This window comes from Nanorana parkeri, unplaced genomic scaffold (assembly GCF_000935625.1).
Source record: "Nanorana parkeri isolate BGI_ZX_2015 unplaced genomic scaffold, ASM93562v1 scaffold242, whole genome shotgun sequence".
Taxonomy (NCBI): domain Eukaryota; kingdom Metazoa; phylum Chordata; class Amphibia; order Anura; family Dicroglossidae; genus Nanorana; species Nanorana parkeri.
Window position 1 is genome coordinate 1,080,269 of NW_017306510.1, and position 12,144 is coordinate 1,092,412.

Consider the following 12,144-nt stretch of genomic DNA (forward strand, 5'->3'; position numbering starts at 1 on the left):
CTGACGCACTGTAACGCTTGATAGGTGCGTTGAATGATAGTGTACACTAATCGCACTGCATTGGTGTTAATGGTGCACGCTGATGGGGACAACCAATGTAAGGGGGCACTCTGATGAGTACAACTAATTATTAGTTGCCCCTACCTGAGTGCTTGCTTACATTAGTTGCCCCGTCAGAGTGCCCACTTACATTAAACAAACATAAAGGGGCATGCTTATAAGCAATGTAAGAGGGCACTTTGATGAGAACAAATGATGTAAAGGGGCACTGTGATGGGGCAAGCAATGTAAGGGGGCAGTCTGATGGGGACAGCTGATGTAAGGGGCACCGTGATGGATGCTGTACTTTTTTTCAGTAAAGCCAGCCACGGCATGGGACAACCACATCACACTGCATGTGCCCATAGAACTTAATGGAATGTTCTAGCAAAAAATTTGTGATATGCCAGGATCAGTGCATCAGCACTGTGTTTGGGAACACACACCAGCAGTTGGGCATTGTAGTGAAGCCAAATTGGTGGACCACGGTCTAGAAACAGACTAAAGTGGCTGATTTGTTCGGACCTTGGCTCGATTAACATTTAGCTCACCGGATCTCATTGAATATTAATTCACTAACCCTGCTCTATAGATATATTTCAAAATGATGGATGGTATGTAAATGCATATTTAAAAGCAAACCAAAAGTCAACAGTGTCAGAAAAGTTTTTAATATTGTATGCTGAGCAATGGAAAGTTCTGTAACACTAATGTAAGTGTAACACTTAGTGATGTTGATTACTACTCCACTTTATTATCACTTATTTAGCACAGGTACATCATATTACGTCCCCTGACGACGGCATCACCTGCTTCTCTTTCAGGGAAAGGGCAGCACCATCTTTTTTTAGGTATCCCCAGGGGTCACATTCACTTCCTGCAATAAGATTCTGGGTCATAAATGAGAGAAAAATTAAAATCCTGTTTTCTGCACATTAGACATATGTACACTAAGGATGTACCGATACCGAGTATTTGGGCGAGTACTCGTACCTGCCAAAATGCTCCGATACCTTTCCCGATACTGGAACTTCCGGTCAAAGGAACATTTCGTCTGACTAGCAGTGCTATAGGGGAACATGGAACTGGCTTTCCAGGCAATCAGGAAGCTGGACGGAAGGTAATGACTCGCCGCCTGGAACCCGATTGCCCGGAAAGCTAGCTCCATGCTTTATGGTCGGCTCCATGCTGATTGACTGGGAAGCCGGCTTCCCAGCCAATCAGCATCAAGCCGGCTTCCCGGCCAACCAGGAAGCCAGGTGGCGAGTAATGACCTGCCTCCCGGGTAATCAGGAAGCCAGGAGATGGGTCATTAGTCACCGCCCGGCTTCCTGATTGGCCAGGAAGCCGGTTTGATGCTGATTGGCTGGGAAGCTGGTTTTCCAATCAGCATCGGGCCGGGCAATCAGGAAGCTGGACGGCGTGTCATTACCCGTCATCCGGCTTGCTGATTGCCCGGGAAGTTGGCTCCATGTCAGTGGAAGCACCGGTATCGGTACTCTGTATCGGCGAGTACCGAAAGCAAACTATTGGTACTCGTACTCGATACTGAAAAAACGGTATTGGTGCATCCCTAATGTACACATCTCACGCAGCTGACTGCTGCAGCCTATTATTCTATGACTTGTGACAAAGTTACAGTGTACAGTTTGTGTGATTAATGACATATGACATTACTAAAGCTTAGATGCAGTCAGATGAAAGATGTTCAAGGGTTTGCTTTGGCAATAAAAGATCAGATTGGTTTTTTTCTAAAGTCTACTGCTGCCAAGCACTGTGGCTGGTCAAGAATTCTTCATAAAGGTGTGAAAATGTTTTTTGTTTTTTTTTCAATAAAATTTTATTTTATTTTCAAATTTTAACACATATCAAAGATGATAAAAGTATTAATACTGAGTTACATACATATTGCGCATCCCTTTACATCCATCAACAAAAAATGTATTTTTTAAAATAGATTTTATTGCCGTTTTGTTAAAGTGTATGTCAAGCGAAAACCGTTTTTTTCTCTGGAAAATCAGGATTTAAAATTTAAAAAGGTCTATTTTTCATTTTGAAACCCGCTATACCAGGTAAAGAACTACACCTACAACAAATTTTGTAATTTAGTAGTTTATTTTGTAATTTATTTACTATGTTGATCATCCACTTTTCACAATGTTGGAGAAAAATAGAAAGTCTATTCCACTGCTAGATAAAATTCAGCACTTTATTCAACAACTGTTATAAACAACAACGTTATATAGCATTGTTACACATTGCAGACAATCACATTCTTTGTCAAGCCAAAAATAAGTGCATGATAAAGGAGATTTGTCCAGGAACCTGCTTTGACTTTCCCCAGATTTGCAATTTTTATACAAAAAGGTTTAATTTCTGGTTTTGTTCACTTTTGTAGCATTGCGTTAAAAAATACAGTTTCTTTTTTTCAAAGGAAAACTTTATTTCATTTGTAACCAACTTTATCATGTTTTGTACCAGAACAACATTTTAGTATCCTTGTAAACAGGACAAATCACAGAATATTGGTTTAATATTTGTCTTTGAAATATATGGAATATACTTTTTGGAAAGGCAACACTCCAAAGGAAAGTTTCCCCCCCCCCCAAAGAATGATATATGTATTACTTTGGTATCATAAGTACCGACACACTCCTAGCTGATTCAAGACGCCCATGGCTGAGCTGAAAAGAATATTCTATAGGGGGTGTACAGGTGTGAAAGTTGAAGAGGCTCACAAGTTCATGGTTGCAATGTACAATCTAATCACTGGGGGAGAGGAGAGAGGCAACTGAAGAAGTATAGATGTCTGCTGGACCGTAATGTAAATTGGTGTTTCATTTTGACATAGAGGCAGCTCTCTATAGATTGATAGGCCTGGATAGCTCTTTGGAGCACCAACAAAAAGCAAAGAGGAGAAAAAGGGAATGCCATAGATATATTCAACAACCAATGCTTCCAAGAGGTCTCATTCAGGGCAGCCCCACTGCCTCGTCCCCCTATTATCCACACATTACCAACCTATTACCAACCTGCCATAGATATAGATGAACGTTTATTTTTATTGGTTACAATGGGTTAAGCCAGCAGTTAATGTGTTTCAAGGGCTTACCTGATTACCCACTGCCCCTTCATCAGGGATTTTCAAACTAAGACTTGGTGGATAAATGGACCTAAACCAGGTTAGCTTGAAGTTGCATTTCTTGTATATATGTAAAGGCTCATCAGTTTGTCGGTCTAACAGAACTGCCTACAGCTGACTGATGACATCATTGCAATATACAGATTCTTGAAAGATTATACTGTTTGAGTGGGAGGACTTTATTGATACAGCCTTGTAAGTTAATATATGGCCCACTTCAAAACTCTGCATGTAGATCTAATATCAAGGCAAGGCACAAAAATATAATATATAACAATTATATAAATGGTATAACCTGATATAAGCTCTTGATAGGTCCTATTGGGAAAAATCCCAGATTTGAAAGGTATTTGATCTATACATAAACTACTAAAAGATCAGTAAAATAGGAAAGAATTCAGGTGCCACATCTGATCACAAGGAACACCTCTGATTACAGATATTATGACCTCTGGGGCTCTTTATAGATCTTTATTTTGTATCTGTCTGTATCAGAATTTTAAAATTGCATAAAAATGGCAACGAGGGACCTGTTTTAAAATCATTTTTATATACAGATATATAAATAAATATAATTATATTAGAGGTGTCTTCTACTCAGACTAGTGACGCTTTTTATAGTACTACTTATCACATGGTGGTTGCATTTCTACTGTTTAATTTAATTTCTATGTATTTGTTGAATACTTGAATAATGAACCTCTATCTCCCTTATAGTAAGGCCCATACATTATTTCTGGTAATACCATTTATATAATTGTTATATTTTTTGTCAGGGAAGTTTTGTGTGGATGCATGTGGGTTTAAAGTAGATCTCAACCCAACCACTAAAATCTCTTTAACATGTAAATGTGAATTTCAAAAGTGGTTTTGATTAAAAGTGGTTTTAAACCTATACAATTGTGCTCCTACGTTGCTACCATGTCACTTTCTACAATACCAGATATACTTTAAATAGTTGTATGTGTTATAGTAAGTATTCTATTTAGTTTTTTAATATAGAATATCTTTAATTGTTGTATTATCTTGAAAACTGGTGAGTGTTTTTGGAGATCTTCTTAATGCAGATGTCCTTTGCCTTTAAACCTAATCTGAACTCAATTCCTAATGCTAAATGAATCCCTAAAAAGCAATCCTTACCTTGTCAGATGATAAAACATCCACCAGCACTCAGATCTCAGAGACAAAATAGCCTGATTCACTATAACGCTGAGAAATTTAACTACATTTGAAACAATGACGTATCAGCTTTATTGAATTTCAAAGAAATGCACCAACAGTCTTGCCTTCAATAATAGGTTACAAATTAAGTAAATGGTTATTTAATGCAAAAAGAAAAAAAACATTTAAAGCCCAAGGAAATATATTATATATTGGTCATTAATTACAGATCTGGTTATCGTCTGTCATGCTAATTGGCTCCTGTCTCTCTGTTTGCTACTCCGCCTGAAACAACAGACAGTGTAATTTTAGAGGGAAGCTTATAAAATAAGGAGCACTGGTATAATAATACATGTGAAAGCTAATAAAAATATTACCGTTTACCAAGCATGTAATTTTCATTCAAAAATTATGCTTTTCCAGTTACAAATGATTGCTTGTAAATGTATATGTTTGTCGCTTTAACCACATCTATGCTGGAGAAGGTTAAAGCTGAACTTTGGGCACAAAAACTTTGCATTTAGATATATTCCTTGATATCCGCAAAATAATATAAATTCACTTTGTGTGCACTAACTGACTTTGTAAACCCAGTGCTCTGTCCAGAAAATGTGTTTTTTTACTTCTAGATAGGGAAGAGTAGGGAAGACTTAGAAATTCCCCTCACTTTGTACCTTCACTTCCTATTGCATTTGCAGAACAGTAAGCAAACGGCAAACTCTCCTAGAAGACACAGACAGCAAAAAAATTAACTGAGAGGGAACTTATCCCTGCTCTAAAACTAAAAACAAGTGTTGGGTACACATGCATTTTAAAGCTCATTATAGGGCATTAGTAAAAATGAAATAGTTGTTTCGGACTGCCCCCGTACCCTTACCCATTTTGAGTTCCAATGCCGTTCGGCTCCACTGCCACTAGGTCTCATCTCTATGCTATACTTCTCTTTAATGTCTCCGAATGATCCACCCAAACTTTCTTACATGAGCAAATAGGAGGCTGATTTAGGAGACTACCTGGACATGGCTGAATGGGGGAAGATTTTGACGGACGTTGCCACATGTTCACTTATATTTTGGCTCAAGAGAATGTACATAAGGTATTGTCTTTTTGGTATTTAACACCTGATCAAAATAGTAAATATGCCACAGGCACTTCGTCCCTGTGTTTTTCAGGGCTGTACGGTCTGTGGCTCACTTCTTCATATATTGTGGCAGTGCCTGAAGGTTCGTAAGCTTTTGATATAGGTGTATAATTGAATTAGTTTGGTTCCTGCACCTTAGTTCGCAATCCATAGGAAGCATTACTTGATAGGCCTGTATCAATGCTCTCTAAAACTAGTAGACACTTGACTAGTTTTATTTTCCTGGCTACCCACCAAACCATAGCTAAAGCTTGGAAATAACCTACAGTGCCATTTGGGGAGGTAAAGCCACGGATCATGGGCATCAGGATATATGATAAGCTTTCGGCTGTTCTGAATGACTCCCACCCTAAATTTCTCAAAGTATGGTCTCCATGTCTGGACTTTACTCACCATATGAATTTAGACCATTCCCTGCTTTAGCTTTTAAGGCAGTACCGATATGTGGAGCATTCGGTCCTGCTCGCTCTCTGCCTATTCCCCTCTTTGCCTTCTTTTTTTTTTAATACTGATCTTCTAGTCTGTTCTCAATGTTTTGGCACTGTATCTCTTATTTTTCAAATCCCTTTTCTCTCCCCCCCCTTTTTTTCCCCTCTCTTATTTTGAGCTTTGCTAAAGTTGAGCGTGACTCTCCTCGTGTTCTAGCTCCACAAATTCTATAAGTTTGAGTTTAATTTCCTCGGGTGGGTCATGTTTTTCCTCTGGGTCAGGCTCAGGTTGATCCCTTGTTTAAACCAAATTAACTGCGCTAGTAGGTGAATCAAAAAACTATATAGTCGTGTTTGTGAACTACAAATCATAAGAAAACCACGAAAAACGTTAGCCAATAAAAAGCACGGCACTGTAATGGTTAATAAGCATGTGTACGATTAGGAGGTGATTTTAACCAAGTGCTTCTAGGTGTCTCAATGTATAAAAATAAAGTGGATCAGTCTATACACATTAAAAAAAGTCCTTCACTTCTTTATACCTTCATGTGCATTAATACCATTAAGTGACAAATCATATGCGTGAAAAAATTCAGGAGGGTAAACAAAAAATACAAACGAAAATAATTGTGAATGACAATTGTGCTGACAAAAAAAAAATGTATATAAACAAATAAAGTCTCTGTAATATACAGCTCCGCTTCAAAGCCAAGTAGCAGATCCTTCCCAATGTTCGGTAGAATAGTACTTTCCTGGGATTTGTATTAAGATCAATACATCCCCCTAATAGAGTGCGTACTCACCCCAAACTTTTGGCTGTAACAGACAGCCCCAAACGCTTTGTCTGATGGGACACCGTTACTGCGCCGTCTTTCATATATCGTTCTTTACTCGTTTCAGGTTGATCCCTTGTTTTAGGGGTTTGCTGGGTGCGGCCTTGGGGACATCGCATGTTCTTTCCCCCTGTGTCCAATATGTTATATTTATCAATCTATTGTGCCTGCTTTCTCCTTTTCTTACGATTCATTGTGCATATAATAAGCGTTACCTATGCTTATGAGAATATTTACTGGTCATCTTCCCTTGCGACTTAGCTCTCTTTGGAAATGGTATCTTGTGTTTCATTTTGTTTTACTATTTTTTCTTTTTTTTTTCATAAAACCAATACAAAATGTTTGTACACAAAACAGAAATACTAGCGCTGGTTAGAAATGAGCTTTAGATCTAACTCATGGTCAAGTTGCTCAAAGTTGCTCTATCTGTGTCAGAGCAACCAGTGACATAATGTGGTCCACACAATATCATTGGTCGACTGATGGCTGAGTTGCACAGCGTCATTGCTTGCTAAGATGCTGGCTCCCCCACAGAAGCATTGCTTGTTATGGTGCACCAGTCTGCATCCAATAACACTGTGCAGTCCAAACACCAGTAACCTACTGACCAACATCATATCAAAACATCACCCAAAGAAAGAAACCTTCTGGAGTTAGATATCCAGACATTATGCAAATAATAGGGCTTTAGGATTGCTGCTCATGAAAAAATGCAGAGACAAAATACATAACACCTTATAGATTTATTAATTTTAAAGTTTAAAATAACAACCATGATGAAGCACATATGAAATGGGATAAAACTGGAAGTGCAGAAGTGGACATGAACCCGGCCAGGACCACAAACTACTAGCACTTGTCCATAATATTGTTGAACTTGATCTGATTTAAATTATTGTCTCTTTCCAAGTTTAGGTATTCAAGAAAGGCAATGGTAGAGATATAGTTCATATGAATCCTGATTCTCAACCCCTTTTTTACACTTGGGCTTCATCAGGAGAAGGGTTAAAATTTTGCAAATTTGCTTCTTAATTTTATACGTGCAGATGCGGGCCAGAGGCAGTAAGAGTACACCAATCCTCCTGGGCGGGGACCGCAAGAGGTTGAAATGAAACAATGCAAGGAAAGTTAATCAAATGGATCTTTTCATAAGCCAATAAGGTGCATCATTTATGTCAGCTCCTCCCAAAACCTTCTTCTCTCTATCCCCCTGCTCACCTCCTCCCATGCTCGCTTCCAAGACTTCATAATAATGATTGGTGAATCATTAGCTGCTAGGGCACAGTTGGCACTGGTATCGGTTCACTTGGATGCTCGCCAACCCTAGATTTCTGGCTTGATTCAGCAAATGCTGATTAGTTCTGGCAATTTGAAGCCCATTCCGAAGCTGCCTGCCCCTGATCGTTCTACTCATTTTCCAGCTTCACTATTAGCACAGTCATTGGGGTCAATTTACTAAAGGCAATTAGCCTGTTCACTTTGTAGGATAATTTTCCCTTAGCTTAGTGAATTTGGTGAAAATTCACTTTGCAAAGAACACAAAATCACGAGCAGGAAAAATTGAAGAAAACTGTTTGCTTGCTTGCACATGATTGGATGATGGAAGTCAGCAGTGCTTCATCTCATTTAAGTGAACAGCCTATTTGTATTTAGTAAATCAACCCCAGTGTCTCAGGACAAGTATGTAGGTCAAGAATTGTTTTGGGCCAGTAACTTCGTATGTAGGAGGACATCAACAAGGCATCTAGCTATTCAAAGGCGGGCTGGAAATGGAACCACATTTTTTTTTTGTGATAGCTTCCGTTTAAAACAAGCCAGTGCTTTTCCCATTTATTTCTTTATTTATTTGTTACAGGTATTTGTATAACACTGAAAATGTATGCAGCACTTTCACATATTGAACATTTACATTAGTACCTGCCCTCAAGGAGCTTACATTCTGAGGTCCCTATCTCATGTGCACACACATACTAGGCCCACTTTAAACAGGAGGCAATTAACATCCAAGGCCCTATGTCTTTGAAGGAAACCAGAGTACCTGGAGGAAACCCACACAAACACAGAGAGAACCCACAAATTTCATGCAGGTAGCATCCTAGTTGGGATTCAAATCTAGGAAACCAGTGCTGCACTGCATCAATGCTAACCACTAAGCCACTGTAGAGACTCATTGTAAGTTCAACACATGTAGCATCTTATACTTACATTTGCTTTGCTCCCCCTTTGCTTTTTTTACCATTCAAAGTGAGAAGAAGCCCTGTGTAAGCTCCAAGTCAATCTTAGAGTTTACAGGGGAATGAGGAGTAGACATGTAACACCCCCAAAAAATTGTTTTGTTTCATTTAGTATCGATTCAGATTTTTATTTCTTTCCGTTTTCGGATCCGAAATTTGATAAGGGTTCATTATTTGGATTTCGGATCCGTCCAAATTTTCGTTTCGGAACAGTCGAAATGTTTATTTTGGATCTATTCTGATGGGGTTCTTTAATTATAAATGAACCTAGTTAATTTTAACCTAGTTATTTTTTGGGGGGTTTTTTGGTCATTATTTACACCGTGTGCTCTCCTAATGCTCTTATCGACTCTCTCTACTTCACAACTGGAGGTGACATGGCCTTGCCTTTAATGCTATCCCCAACAGCCAAAAAAATCTGATTGGCCAGAGAACAGTCACATGTCCAATTTAGGGCCCGTTCACACCAGTTGCAGTGCGTTCCGTCCCGATTCTGGCCGGAACGCACTGTCTCGCATTGCAGCCCCTCACTTTTTAGTGGGTCAGGAGGGTGTGTGGCGGGCCATTTAAGTGAATGGCACCGTAGCCACGCCCTCCGGCCGCAATGCGATTGCACACATGGGATCGCAAGGCACAGTGTGCCTCTGGTCCGGTGCAATCAAAATAGTGCTTGCATCGGACCGAATGTGCCTTGCGATCTCGTGCGGGCGATCGCATTGTGGCCGGAGGGTGTAGCTACGGTGCCATTCACTTCAATGGCCCGTCACGGCCCCTCCTGACCCACTAAAAAGTGAGCCGGCCGCAATGTGAGGCAGTGCATTCTGGCCAGAATCGGGCCAGAACGCTGGCACCAGAGCTGCCTACTGGCGCCAGAGCTGCCAGTAGGCAGAAGGGAATGAGTCACATACATACTCCTCCATATCCAGAAGTGAAGAGGTGGGGGGAGCAAAGCAAAGGGAATAAAGTTCTGCTGCAGGGGCTGACATCAATTTGAACCGGTTGTTTTTTGCCTGCATGGTGGAGTTAACGAGAACCTTTTTTGCATAATTTCTAAAATAATTTAAAGTATAAAATAAGGTTTGAGGACTAATCAATTGAGAGAGTAAACACCCAGTTTGCAACAGTTTTCCCATCCTTCTCAACAACTGTTGATATACGGCTTCGGGAAGTGATATACGGCTTCAGAAAGTGCATTGTTACCAATGAGTCGGCTGACTCATAGGAGTTGGTTTATAAACAATTTGCAGGGTTGTTCACTCTGCAAATATTATTGAACATTCATCATGTGTGAATATATGCACACACAAAAGTTATTTTAGTTTTTTCCTTTACAAGTGTAATTCAAAATACATTGTCTGATTGTATTAGCACATTATGGCCACCTACACAAGAGGCATAAGAAATAAGTATTTATTTTCTATGTTCCTCAGCTCCATCTAGTAGCTGAAAAGTGATATTACAATTCAGAACATTTTAATTTAATTACACTTGTAAAGAAAATATAATAAAAAAAACTTTTGTTTGTGCATATATTTGCACGGGATAAACATTCATAAAATTGTTTATAAATCAACCCTATAGATTTACAATATGAGAAGGAACAGTAAAGCATAACCATTGTGTAGCACTTCAAAGCAATATTTACATAATTGTAATTGTTTCTTTTAAGAGATGTGGTCCTGCCAAACAGTCATCTGCTTATTTTTAATTGTCACTTGTTGAGCTGAAAGTGCCTGTCTTCTATATGTTGCAACCAGTTGACCCCTTTACCTCATGCCTCCCGAGATTCCTCATTGGCTAGCTGGGCCACCGATGTGGAAGGGTTACACGCCAAGGTGGACTTCTACAAGAAAAGTCAAGTTTTGCATATAACTTATGCTGTCACCTATATAGGAATGACACCCATAGCTGCCAATATGTATGCCAGTGATAGCTTTTCACGCAGTGTGATGACCATGTTGCAGCCATGGGAACATCATTAGGGTGTCCATTGAAATGTACCTACATACCATTCATGAAAAATTACCTATTCCCCAATTAATAATATAAGCTGTGTCTTTTTGTTACAACTGTATGGTATGGATTATGATTTAGCCCCCATTAACAGTTGTGTGGTGGAGCAAATGTTTAGTGTGTTACAGTAGGGTAACCCATTACTGTGATTGGGCTACCAACCACATCTAAATCACGCTAACGAAGTGCACAACCCTTGTTTTAATTCACACAAAAAATATGTTACCATGCATTGTCGTGTAATGTAATGCACAACCGATGGCTAGGTGTGTTGGGGTTGGCGTTAAGAAATAATGGCACTGCATTCCACCAAACAGTGTCACGTGATCTCATGCAATGCAAACCCGCATCACATAGAAGTGAAGGAGGGCATAAGTGATTGGCTGAACCTTGTGGTTTTAAATTAATTAGCTAATAAGCTTGGATAGATCAAAATATCTACTGTATCTTAAAGGATAATTGCACTTTCCAACAAATTGGGAATAGCACATGACCTATCTGGGACCTTGTTTTAAGCAAAGGCCGTGCAGCACCAAGCAGGACTGCACAGTAAAGAACTCCAGAGCAGGGCTGACTAAATATTTTATCATATATTTCTAATTCTACAGATTATGGAAGGTTCAATCTTATGCAAGAATTGGCATTTTTGTAAAATTCCTAGTGAATTCAGAGTCTAAAAACAAAACTACATGTACTGCATTGGCATACCAAATAGCTAAACTATGCAACTATAGTAAGTATCAACGACTTTCTCCTACAAGGTATAAGCTATTTCAACAGAGTCAAATTTGTAGGTATGTTTAACAAGAAGCAAAAGAGACACCATATTTCTGACTGAGCAGACAAATAATGAAAGGGTACATTTCCAATGTAATTACATTACACATTGGGTGTCTGGATAAAATGTTGCTTGTGTGCAGTTTCTACAACTATAATTTATCATAAAATGTTCTTTCTTGGTAAGGTGTGGCACACAACTGTTTTATAGGAGAAATAAAATGGCATATCCAGAAACTGAACCTGGAACCCAAAATGCTCAATTTTTATGGGCATATATATTTTTTAGTTATTGCACAAACATGATAGGGCACATTCTCATGGGAAACTAAACCCTTAGTGGGAAACACCCTACTGAGCGATATAAAATAGAGCT